This window comes from Suricata suricatta, chromosome 2 (assembly GCF_006229205.1).
Source record: "Suricata suricatta isolate VVHF042 chromosome 2, meerkat_22Aug2017_6uvM2_HiC, whole genome shotgun sequence".
In the NCBI taxonomy this organism is placed as follows: domain Eukaryota; kingdom Metazoa; phylum Chordata; class Mammalia; order Carnivora; family Herpestidae; genus Suricata; species Suricata suricatta.
Window position 1 is genome coordinate 84341788 of NC_043701.1, and position 13507 is coordinate 84355294.

Below are 13507 nucleotides of genomic sequence, written 5' to 3' on the forward strand. Positions count from 1 at the left end.
TTCTTGGATTTTGATATTTCTATTCAAATCAATAATGGAGAATGAAAATATTCACACATTAGTCTAGATGATTTTCCTCTACATTTCTATCTTTACAGCAGCTATTTGAACATTATTTATTTTAACATCTTCAGGATCTCTGAATGTAAAAACATGTTCTTCTATCTACTGTATGTAAATAAAGTTATTCTATAATTCTTCATATATGTACTTATATATTCCACAATTGTGTTGTCTTCTCCATATCCATTCATTCAACCAAACATTTGTTTATTTATTTTTTATTATTATTATTATTATTATTATTATTATTGAGAGAGAGAGAGAGACCATGAGCAGGGGAGAAGGGCAGAGGAAGAGAGAGAGAGAATCCCAAACAAGTTCTGTGCTGATGAATGTGGAGCCTGACATGGGGTTTGATCCCAGGACCCTGGGATCAAGACCTGAGCCAAAATCAAAAGTTGGACGCTTAACAGACTGAGCCACCCAGATGCCCTTGGATATTTATTGAGCATCTATAATGGGTCAGACATTGTGTTAGGTTATATGTATTTGTACTATTTCTTTCCAATTGCATTTTTAAAAATTTTGTATTTCTAATATTGCATACAAGAAGTATGGTTAAGCCAAATTCTCTTACTCTAATTTAGACCTCATATTCTTATTTGGTTGATTGAAAGATAGTGTATTTACAGATCTAAAAGACATGACTACCAAATAATTACACTAGTAGTTCTAATAATTCTAAAACTGGATGTTTTATGAAATTATCCGTTGGTATAGTCTTTGTGCATGTATAAAATTTTATTGACACCTGCAAAAAAAATTACAGAAACCTTGATGACTTTTCATTGCAATAATTTTATTTACAATGGCAAATTAAATACAGGTGAGTATAAGCTGTAACTTAATATCATTTATTATGCACCAACTTGGTCAGATGATTAATTTCAGTTAGCATGCAAAAAGCTAGATACATGAACAATTCCTGGCAGTAATGTTAAAATTATTCTATTAGCTAAAATTTCACCTTTTGCAAATAAAGTTTTGGTTCTGGATCTTTATAGATTACTCTATGAGGAAAGAATCACGAGAAATAGGAAAGTAATTTAAAATGGACATTTTGCTCAGACGATTTAATTAATTGGAAGTCATTGCTGTTAGCCAGCTCTGTTCAGCCAGGATCAGTTGGGCAGAACATACTGGGTAAAGTAACTAAAAGCACTGGTATCCTGGAAGAGCTATGAGAGGAATTCTTGACTTTGGCCACGCTTCAGTGTCCACATTTTGGCTGATTGAACCCAGGCTTGGCCAGCATTTTATGACTTGTGATATTGTGATTTATAATAAGAAATATGTATTTGGTCTTTGTCCCTATTTCTCAGAGTTCCTAAAACCCTGTAGTTTCCTAAATAATGAGAACAATAAAGGTGTCTTTTTTTTATGTGAATGAGGTGACTTTTCAAAATGCCTGAGGTTGGGGGCTGGTTGCCAAAAGAGCCAACTCTGTGATTAGGGGGCTCAGACTTTCAGTCCCATCCCCCAACCTCCAGGGAGAGATGGGGGCCAGGGGACTAGACTTGGATCAATTGCCAGTGGCCAATGGTTACATTAATCATTCTGATGTAATGAAGCAGCCTCTAAATATCCAAAAACAATAGGTTTGGGAGAACTTCTGGGGTGGTGAACTCATGAGGATTTGGAGCAAACAGTGCCTCAGGAGAGAGTGCAGAAGCTCTGTGCCCTTTCCCCTTACCATGTGCTGTGCATCTCTGCCACCTGGCTGTTCCTGTTATATCCCTTTTAATAAGCCAGTAATCTAGCAAGTAAAATACTTCTCTGAGTTCTCTGACCTGCTCCATCAAATGAATTCAACCCAAGGAAGGAGTTGTGGAAACTTTGGTTCATAGACACTGTGACTGGCATCTGAATTGGAGGGGCAGGGCAATCTTGTAGGACTGATCCCTTAACCTGTGGGATCTGATGCTATCTCCAGGTAGTGATAGACCTAAGTTGTAGGACACCCAGTTGGTATCCTGAGCATTTGCTTGGTGGTCAGAATTGGTCTCAGAACCAGATTAGATTCTTATGTTTAAAAGCCTCTTGCACATGCAGGTGCAAGATAACTTCTCTCTAGTGACATAAAGACACACTAGTCTGATGAGACATAAACTAAATGTCACAGAGAAAAGTTGTCAATTAATGGTAGATGCTAGACCTAATAGGTCAAATGAACTTGAGAATTGAAGTCTCCATTTAGTCTACCATAAATTGATGTTTGTTAGAGAAATGTCTCCTTGCCTCAGTAGAGGAAGCCAACTGAGGTGGGATGCGGGACCCGGTGGGTCATAAGTAAAAGAATGGAGCTGATTAGAGACAATAACCAAAGGTGTGTGTGTGTGTGGTGTATGTATGTGAGAGCTAAGAGAGAGAGGGGGAGAGAGAAAGAATGAGACACAGAGAATGGGGGGGGGGAGAATGTTGATAGCTCATCATAACTAACTTGGTTTTTGCCCTTCCTGAGGGCTTTCATTAGCTTTTCTCCTTGAGAACCTCCCATTTCCCCTTTGTTTTATTTTTAGTGACAGTTCCATGAATTCAGGAGATGCTAACTAGAACTTCTAGGTAGAACCTTGATCATTACCTCTGACACTAAATAAAGGGAAATTTAATTTCTGCCTGTCTTACATGCCAGATTCAACCAACAGAGAAGGGGATCCTGGCATTTTTTCCCCATAAGGGGAGATACTTTAGAGATTTTTTGGCTTCTACCTGCTTACTTAGTTTTCTGACCCACAAGTTCAAATGGCTACTCTGAATGGTTAGGTGCTTATGTTGAGTAAGCCACATTTTTACTACCGGGCAGGGTCTCCACATGGAAAGCCAAAGTTTGGTGTGTGTGGTTTTCCTTTCTTGTCTACTTTCTTAATGCATGCTCTTATGGCAAGAGAGCTAGAGCCTTTTTCCCAGTGTGAGAAGTAGCCCAGCCATGCTCCCACTGCATTTTCTTTCCTAAGAATGGCAGTCTGATAGGCTGCTGTTCCATAAGCTAGCAAGGAACAAGACAGCTTGGCATCAAGCAAGGGGACAATGTGTTCTTCCTTGTTAAACCCTGGTCTTTCCTTTACCCTTGTACTGCAGGGGGGTTATGCTGGACTCTTCTCTCATTGCATTGTAATAACCCCCCTCTGATACAGGAAGTGAAATGGATAGCAGTTTAGTGTGGAAGAAAATTGCCTAGGTCTTCTGGCCTAAGCTGTGTCCTCCAATCTAGTTTTCTTAAGAGATGTATCCCAGAGTACTGGCTACTTGTCAAGATTTATCAATCTGTACTTTGTTTCCTAATCTGTACATACACATTAACTCTCTGGGTAGGAAATGCCAAAGTAAGGGGCAGATGATTGGTACCTAGGCCTCATAATTTGCTTTCATTTCATGATTTCAAATAGAACTTAAATTTAAATGATATTCATAATTATTTTAGTCTTTTACATGCTGGATGTTTTATTCTCACAGTGTGAAAAGCTATCATTAACTTTTACTGGGCTCTTTTTATAAAGCCTATTATATTAGTTTAATTTCTGTTAGAGGGAAAACATAACACACACACACAAAAGGTCACAATTAATTCCAGAATCGTGGGGGTATAGGAATGTCTAAACAAAATTCTAGGTCGGTGTAGTCTCCTTCACTCAGAGAATATTGACTGAATTCTTGCTGTGAGCCAGGCACGATGCTGGGGATGCAAGAGGACTCACTGCATCATGAGCAAGGATGGAGATTTATTTATGCTAGATCGGAAGTTTGCAGTGCTTTATGGAGTCACTGAAAAAACCTGTGACCAGCTAAATAGGATGAAATGCAATTCTGAGCCTTGTTTAAACATTAAAATTTTTTTAATGTTTATTTATTTTTGAGAGAGAGGGAGACAGAGCACAAGCTGGGGAGAGGCAGAGACAGAGGGAGACACAGAATCTGAAGCAGGCTCCAGGCTCTGAGCTGTCAGTACAGAGCCTGACACGGGGCTCAAACCCATGAACTGTGAGATTATGACCTGAGCTGAAGTCAGATACTTAACCAACTGAGCCACCCAGGGGCTCCTGAGCCTTGTTTAAACATTTGATCATCTGTTTCAGCATGCTTATTTCCTAAAAGATGTGGCACAATCCAAAAGAAGCCTCAGACTCTGCTACTGCATCCCACCTAAAGGTCTCCTTACTCTTCTGCTTGGTTGGATTTTTTGCCAATAACTATTCTGATAGAAATATCCATCTTCATTCTGTAGTCTGCAACTCTTGTTTAAAATGGATTTATTCATCTTTTTGGTCACCAGTTTTCCCAGGAGTAAAAATATTTTCTCTTTCAAAGGGTGCCTCCTTTCTGCTACTCATTTTTCACTTGGATTTCCTACCTTTATTGTTAAAAGTGTGTCTGGGGTGCCTGGGTGGCTCAGTCAGTTAAGCATCTGACTTTGGCCCAGGTCATGATCTCTTGGTTTGTGGGTTCGAGCTCCATGTCTGCTTCAGAGTCTCTCCCTCTCTCCCTCTCTCTCTCTCTCTCTCTCCCTCCTCCAACCCTGCTCATGTCCTCATGCCGTGTCTCTTTCTCTCAAAAATAAAGAAACATTAGGAAAAAATAAAAGTGTCTGTAAAGTTTACAGGTTATATATTTTTTATTTTAGTATTTTTTTTTAAAGATAGTTTTTCCCTCCTCAGAAGGTACAGGTTTTAAAGTCACTTGAAACTAAGGCTAAGTCATTTTGTTTGTAATCCAATACCTAAAATAATGTTCTAGCTCCCTACTGGCATTCGGCATTAGTTTTGTTTGTTTCATCCATGTGTGGCTTTGGTTTGGTAAGAATTTGAAGTACATGTGTGTCTAAGAGTACCTAATATAAGCGACTCACCCTTGAACAGGATTACACACAATGCTGCACGAGAGGTCACCAGTGCTGTGTTTAATGGTCTTGCTCAGGAAGAATCATGGCATCTGTAGCTCAGTATCATGACATTCAGATGATCATCAGGAAAGGCCACTTCTCACCAACTGGAGTTTAAAAATGTTTTCAGGCGACCCATTCTGAATTAGTCTACTATCGGAGCTTTTTTTCTAGAAAATAAAGTGAGAAAATATTGAACATAAATATGACCCAATGTATATGTCTGTCATTTTCTACTCAAATATGTTTTGTTATGAAGAGAGCTATATATGAGAATTTTTATATATCTAGTCCCCAGATACTTGATATTGATCCATTTTCATTGACATTGTGAATGGATGAACTTTTTTAAACTTAAAAAAATTGTTTAAATCGTTTTAAGTTTATTTATTTTGAGAGAGTATGTGCATGAGAGTGGGGGAAGGGAGAGAGAGGGAGAGAGAGAGAACCCCAAGAAGGTTCTGCACTGTCAGTGCAGAATCCAACTCAGGGTTTGAACTCATGAACTGTGAGATCATGACCTGAGCTGAAATCAAAGAGTCAGGAGCTTAATTAACTGACTGAGCCACTCAGGAACCCTGTGAATGGATGAACTTCTGTGCAAATAGACCTTGATGCAGAGCAGACAAGCAGCAAGCATTTTGACTGTAACATTGATTATAATGTCTTTCTGTCTTTCTTTCTTTCTTTCTTTCTTTCTTTCTTTCTTTCTTTCTTTCTTTCTTTCTTTCCCTTTCTTTCTTTCTTTCTTTCTTTCTTTCTTTCTTTCTTTCTTTCTTTCTTTCTTTCTTTTCTTTTTTAAGAGAGAAAAAGAGTGAGCATGAATGGAGGAGGGGCAGAGAGTGAAATAGAGAGAGAATCTCAAGCAGGCTCCATGATCATCTTGGAGCCCAATGCCAGGCTTGATCTTGTACCCTGAGGTCATGACCTTAGCTGAAATCAAGAGTTGAGCACTTACCTGACTGGGCCACCCAGACACCTCTAGAATTTTTTCTTAATGAGGCTTATTTCTAGTTAGATATATTGGGATTATATCTGATGCTTGCTAAGTGCTCAATTGATTATTTGATGAATATATGAATGAATGTACAGATGAACTTGAAAGTAGAAAAATAAAACTAAATCTGTGCTTTGTCTCTGTGAATAATTTATAGAACTAGACAATTTGTATTAGCGTCAGAGGTTGAATCTAGTAAGGACAGGGATAAGGTGTAAGCAAAGCTAGAACAGTGTATCTAGGGTGAGGGGGAAGTCATGAGAAATGTACAGTGCGTTATTCTACATCCACACTATGCTACAGACTTCCACGTTTGTTATCCTCGCTAAATCACACAATAACCCTATAGATGAGGCATTACTAGTCTTATTTTACAAGGGAAGACATTAGTTAGGTAACTACCTAAAATTACACAGCTTACAAGTGGTAGAACCCAGATTTAAACTTTTAAAACCATAGCTAGTGATTTTATGAGGATGACCGTCTTATGAGGATGGCCTATTTGGATTTCAATATTGTTCTGCTGAAACACAGTGGAATCCCCACAGCTATAAGGTGAATTCAAGCATGAGAAAGAATAAATATTGCATCAAGATTTCATTCATCAAGGAACTGTAGGGATATAGAAATACAAAGTAACCTAAAAGATATGAATTCCAGACCAATTAATTTCATTTATTCATTTATCATATAATTGTTCATTCAGTAAATATTGATTTGGTATTCTTCAAGTACCACGAGCCCATGCTACCCACACCTGGCTTGTCTTGGGTGCCTCTCTGGTACCATGTTGTACTTTGGCTTTCCGAAGTGAAACTTAGGTTTGCAGATTTTATTTTTGAATCCATCCATTGAGACTTAGATGATAATTTCCTTCTTGATTTGAAGCCAAGGGCATCCCAGTTAGTGAGAGAGGCTGGTGTAAAGGGGTATGAGAAACCAAAGGAGGTAATATGTCTCCATTTCTGCTGATAAGGCCACCCAAGCAAGTTTTCCTGAGGCTATGGTAATCTGGAAGGCTGCCTCTCACTTATTATCTGCAGAATCTAGAAGCTCTGTGGCCATATTGCTAAGATAAGTAATAAGAGTATATTGCTCAATAACAGATGCTGATCTATCTAATCTTTCTTTGGTATTGGAAGGTGGCCTAGAACACCAGGTGTTAGAGTTAGGTTTTCTTGTCACTTATGCAACCACCTGTATGTGCATTAAGTGCATGAGGTAACAGGTGAAACATCTAAATTACATTAAATGTCAACCAGTTAACCATGAGTATAATAAATAAAATGAGCTTTGAAAAATGCCAAAGTGCTATAACATATTCGTTGCTACTGGGAGTTCTTTATAATGACTTCAATGGATAAATATGTTGCAATTAGCAGATATTCAAATATCACAAAGACTTATGGACAGCTGAGTGGTATAAAGCAGTGCTTCTGAAACAATATGCTTCTGAACCCCCTGGGGATATCATTAAAATGCAGGTTCTGATTCAGCAGGTCTAGGGTGGAGCTTGAGATTCTGCATTTCTAAAAAGCTCCCAGCATTGCTGCTGCTGGTTCATGGACCACACTTTGTAGCATGGATGTAAACTTGAGAGTATTATCATCCTTCAATTCATGGGAATTTATGAAACATTCTATTTTAAATACATACATGTATGTGTTACAGGATTCATGGTATGTCATCAAATTATTTTTGTCTTTTTGCCCCTTTAAAATTCATTCAGTAATAACTGGGTGCCCGTGGATGAATATTTCTCTAGATACTGTGACTTTTCTGCTCATGCTTAAGTCATAGATCATCCCACTGTCAATTAAGATCACGATCCAGGCTCAATTCAACAATTAGATTTGGGGGCCCAGGATATTAACCAAGCTCTGCCCTTAATTTAACAGGAAAATTTCCTTTGGCTCAGCCTGGGCCTGTTTTCCCTGCAAGTCTGCCCTGGAAGGAGGCTCACATTAGTCTTTATCCATACAGCCATTTTGGATCTTTTGGTTTAAAGCAGATTCTTTCCTCATGGAGTACTTTCCAGGTGCTGGAGATCTCCATCTTCTAGTTCCCCTGTTGCTGGCTGGCAGACCCATTTGGATTTCTGGTAGCCACTCGCTCCTCTTGCTTTGTATCCTGGGGATTTGTCCTCACTTCCAGCTTCTTGCTGCTGGGTAGACAGACTCTCATCAGCTGCCTACCTCTGGTCCACAGGAAACATGCTAGTGTCCTGTGCTCTGAAGAACTCTGGGAATGCAGATGGATCTCCCTTCAGAGCAGTTATCCAGCCATCCCTGGCCCTCTAGATCCCCTGAGCAAAAAGCTAATGGCAGGCCTAGAGTCCCCAAAGCACAGGAGTGAACCACTCAGGACAGCCATGTTGTCCCATCTGAATCCTTAGTACAGAGTGTTCTTTTTAGAGTGTTTCCTTCACAGATACTCCTTCTCCTTTCTTTTCAATTCTTTCATATTCTCAAAGTAGGCCAGAAGGTTCAGAAGTCATGGAATAGATTCTCAGAAGAAATTTTCTTTGAAATTCTTTATATGGTAGTTTGGCCCCTCACTTTTGAATGTCACTCTTGTTATTATAACAATGTCAATGACCTAAGCTTCTCAAGCACTACATACCCTCAGGTGGGGGGGAAGGGATACATTTCCCCCATTTTGCAGATGAAGATACTGAGGCACAGAGATATTAAGTAAAAGATGCTGGTGAGAACATAACAAGTTTTACTCCTGAGTTGGTAGTCTTAATCCCTCTGGTAGAACACTTTCAATATTTGAAGGTAATACAATGTTATATCCAAAAGAGAATGTTTAAAAGCAAGTGGTAATGTCAGATCTGCAGAGTAAAATCTATGGATAACACTTTTGGCTTTAGGTCTTAATTATTATTGTTTTAAGAGATATATATGTGGATTGCATTTCCCAGAGTGTGTTCCATGAATCCATGTTTCCTTCAATCACTCAACACACTGCATGCTACATAGGACAGGGCATTCTGTCCCTCTTGAAGACTTAAAGTCTATTACATTATAAATTCTAGGAAATCCTACAGAAAAGTCTATTGAACCCCAAATTATTTGATATTAGGTTTTTTTTAGTTTGACTTTTTTTTGGTAATGCCGAAATTGTTCTTTGGAAGTTCGAAAGAATTGACTTTTGGTAATTTTGTAATGGATCCATTGATTAATTCAGAAATGCATGAAGGTGTATTTACTAATTCCATGTTTAGTTTGCAGCCACTTTTTTGCAGTAAATTTGAAAGATTTTCCCAGGCACATATTATTTATTTTTTTAATGATTTATTGTCAAGTTGGTTTCCATAAAGCACCCCGTGCTCATCCCCACAATTACCCTCCTCCAGGCCCATCACCCCCTCCCCCTTCAGCTCTCAGTTTTCAGTATTCAGGAGTCTCTCTTGATTTGCCTCCCTCCCTCTACCCAACTATTTTTTTCCTCTTCCCCTCCCCCATGGTCCTCTGTTAAGTTTCTCCTGTTACACTTATGAGTGAAAACATATGATATCTGTCCTTCTCTGCCTGACTTATTTCACTTAGCATGACACCCTCGAGTTCCATCCATGCCACAAATGGCCAGATTTCATTCCTTCTCATTGCCATGTAGTATCCCAAGCACATTTTAAACCCAATTTGCAGACTAAACCCCTTTATTAAATAACATTGAAAATAACAGTAAAAGTGTTAACATCCATTTGTGTAAAATGAATTTGGTACAGTGGCTGTCAACCTTGTCTGCACTTCATAACCACTGGGGAAGCTTTTAAATACCCAATGGTGCCTGGGTGGTTCAGTTGGCTAAGCCTCTGACTTCAGCTTAGGTCATGATCTCATGTTCGTGGGTTCAAGCCCAGCATTGGGCTCTATGCTGACAGCTCTGAGCCTGGAGCCTACTTCTGATTCTGTGTCTCCCTCTCTCTCTGCCCCTCCCTGCTCACACTCTGTACTCTCTCTGTCTCAAAAATAAATAAAACATTAAAAAAAATTTTTTTTAATAAATAAATAAATATCTGATGCCCAGGCCATACCCTAGTCAAAGTGAGAATCTCTGGGAGTAGAAGCCAAGTATCTATTTAGGCTCTGATTTGATCTTTCCACAGTCCATGTGTTAAATAACCTAGATACTTAGGCAAACCCAATTAGCTCTCTGAAAAAGAGAGTAAATAATCTACTACCAACAGATAATCTGGCTGAAATAAAATGGTTAAAATGTAAGATTTTTCTCATTTTTAAAAAACTAAATGCATGCTACTTAACACTTCCACATTACAGCGATTATGAGGATATTCCTTATTGAGGTTATGTAATTTATGATCTTTTGTGTTAGCCCCCTCTTCATTTGGCTCTCATTTGTCAATTTTATATTTCCAAACTGCACTCTACTGAAAATAATGAAATTAGATCAATATAGTTATGTTAATGGATGTAATATGCAGCTCATTTGAAAGAGAATGGCAATACATATTTTCATAAGTTCTACATTACTCAACTCATTGACTAGAAATGTGTTAATGATCTAATGCTGGTATTTTGAGTGTTGATGGCACCTTAGGGATAAAAAGCTACTTAACGTGCATGAAACTGGAATGAATGACTGCACTGAATATATTTAAATTATCTTTAATGTCCTGTTTTTAGCAGCACATTTTATTCAAATTCATTGACTATTATTCCTGGAACTTAAATAAATCAACTGTGCATTTTTGTTCATCTTGGCTCACACAATTTCATGTCATTTTGTTTGAATAGTGAGTTTAATTTTGTTTGTCAAATAAAAGAAAAACAAAATCATGGAGCTATAAAAAACACAATGCCAGAATCATGTGATTTAATAAGAACAAGCCAGGGGTAAATTCCTACTTGGGATTTTCTTCCTTCCAATCTCATGCACACACTTCTTTGCCTTCCCCTTTGGCCCGTTGCTCTTATCATGTATTGTTTCTTGTTTCAAGATATACATTTGTAGCGGGAAAACCTATACTGATGGTTTCTATGTAGTGAGGAAATGCCAAGGTATCTTTGCAGTATCTTTAGGAAATAGAAATCTGTCCTACCTTTACTCCCTGAGAAGGCAGTAGTCATGAGAAGGAGGTAGGAATTTAAAAGAATTGCTTGTTGGAATATTTGACAAGGGTGAAGATGCAGAAGTCTTGCTGGGGAGTAAATGGATTTGTGTAAATGGCAGACTACTTGTCAATCTATAGAAAAACCAAGGATTAGCAACAAAAGATATTAGCACTTAATCTTTTCATTATTCAAAAAACTAAGGAATTAAGTAATCCTGGGTACACCCATACATTGAAAAAAATCATTTGTAAATTAAAAAAAAATATGAACTGCCTTCTTAGAGACTACTATTTAAGTATTATCTGCCTAAAAAGAATACATTTTAAATGGACCTCGATTGGCAAGTTCTTCCCTACTTCTCCTTTTGTGAAGATCTGTTTCAATGGGCGGTATGGGAGAGTGCAGTTTTAAAAAGGGAAAAGGTGAGCAAACACTGTTACCTGGATCTGAGGCCTGTGACACAGACAACTGTTTTGATATAATTCTTCCTAATTGTATTTTACTAGCTAGTCTCATTTATTTTTTTATTTAATAAAAATACATGAAAACACTAGAAAAAAAAGTTTGAAGATGCTAGACTGAGTTCTAATTTCTTCATAAATAGGTCGGAACTAACTGGAGCCTCTCTGTTTCATCAACTGTCCAGGTGAGATGCTGACTAATGTCTCAGAGATCCAAATTATGAATTAGCCTAGAGCTAGATAGAGCACATTTGTTTAAACCAATGGTGACACCTGGTGGCTGGATATGCTAATGACGGCTTTAGATGCCTTGAAGTTTTCTGTTTGGAGTGTCATAGTAACTACTGTATTGTAAATTATGGAAAATAATTGCATATGTTAAAAAAATAAATTGTGTTATATTCAAAAAAATAAAAATAAAGGAAAAAAAATCTTAAGAGTTTATTTGTGTAAGAATCAATTCGAACTGTCAGGTTTCAGCGAGGACAAAGAGTAACTATTCCTGGCAGTATTGAACAACCCTGTGGATGCAAAGGTGTCCCCAAGGAGGGTACAAAAGGTAATATGCTCTCAAGATCCAGAGTTGCTACCAAAGATAACCCAGGGGAAAAAACCCCTCAGTTCCACAGAGAACTAGCAAAGGTCAGTAGAATCCTATAAGCAAGTGAAATGCAACCCACATTTGTCAACTGTACCTAGTTGTAAATGGGAGGCAACATTTCTGTTTGGCCATATTTTGGGGGCCCCCAACCTGATGGCTGACAAGCCAAGTTCTCAGGACAGAAACAAAAGGAGGCAAATAAGAAGGTAATAGCTGTTCTGAGAAAGGATCAACAACCAATGGGCAATTGAGAGCAAATTTACCAGTCACAATCCAAACATCTAAGTCTGATTTTTTTTGTTTGCTAATCTAAATTTGTAAAATAAGGACTTGAGGGATACCTGGGTGGCTCAGTTGGTTAAGCGGCTGACTCGGCTCAGGTTATGATCTCAAGGTTCTTGGGTGCCAGCCCTGCAACCGGCTCTGTGTGGACAGCTCAGAGCCTGGAGCCTGCTTCGGATTCTGTGTCTCCCTCTCTCTGCCCCTCCCCTGCTTGTGCTCGATCTCTCTCTCTCTCTCAAAAAATAAATAAACATTAATAAAACTATAAATAAGAAGGACATGAAATTTTACCTTCCTTTCTTGATCAGGCACCACAGATAGATCTGGGAGAGCTGACTGGTTAAGAATCCTTACTCTTCTGCTAGCTTCTGCCAGTCTTCCAAGCATCCTGCCTGCAGACTTTGGAGTGAGTGGGATGTCCCAGCAGGTCTCATCCTGGTGGTCAGAACCTGTAGAGGAGGAAAAATAATTTTTCCTCTATCTGTTACAGTGACTACTTGGCTGAGACCCCTTTATCTCTATGGTACCTCAAAATGGATAAGCTTATCAAGGTTTAAAGTTCTCCACTGTGGTCACTGAATTTCAAGATAATGGTTGATAAGGTTATCCTGCTTGTTCAGCCTTACAATTTTATTCACCTGAGGCCTCATACTAGACTCAGTTCAGTTTACCTTGGATCCAGTCTTACCTCAGGCTTAATGCGGTTTCGAAGTCAGGCCCAGGCCCTAGACGTACCCGGTCAGGATTCCAGATGGAATTGAGTCCGAGCCTGGACCCCGTTCGGCGTCCAGGTCGGAACCAGGCTGTCCGGGAACCCGGTCCAGCTTTCAGGTGGGACCCAGGCTGTCCCTGGACCGGGTCCGGTTTCCAGGTCAGACCCAGGCTGTCCCTGGACCGGGTCCAGTTTCCAGGTCGGACCCAGGCCATGGCTGGGCCCCATCCAGCTTCCAGGTCGGACCCAGGTCGAACCCAGGCTGTGGCTCGACCCGGTCCGGTTTCCAGGTCGGACCCAGGCTGTGGCTCGACCCGGTCCGGTTTCCAGGTCGGACCCAGGCTGTCCCCGGACCCTGTCCAGTTTCCAGGTTGGTCCCCGCTGTCCCTGGACCCGGTCGGGCTTCCAGGTTTGATGCAGATCGACTCAAGCTG

The 13507-nt window shown here is 39.4% G+C and overlaps 1 long non-coding RNA gene across 1 annotated transcript; it reads right to left on the reverse strand.

The window, feature by feature from the left end:
• Positions 1-4918: 4918 nt before the first annotated feature.
• On the reverse strand, positions 4919-13138 carry LOC115306763. The gene is made up of 3 exons (XR_003915436.1): positions 13050-13138; positions 12653-12810; positions 4919-5109 (listed from the first exon to the last, which is right to left on the reverse strand). It is a non-coding gene; the product is annotated as an uncharacterized LOC115306763 (long non-coding RNA).
• Between the last annotated feature and the right edge of the window lie 369 nt (positions 13139-13507).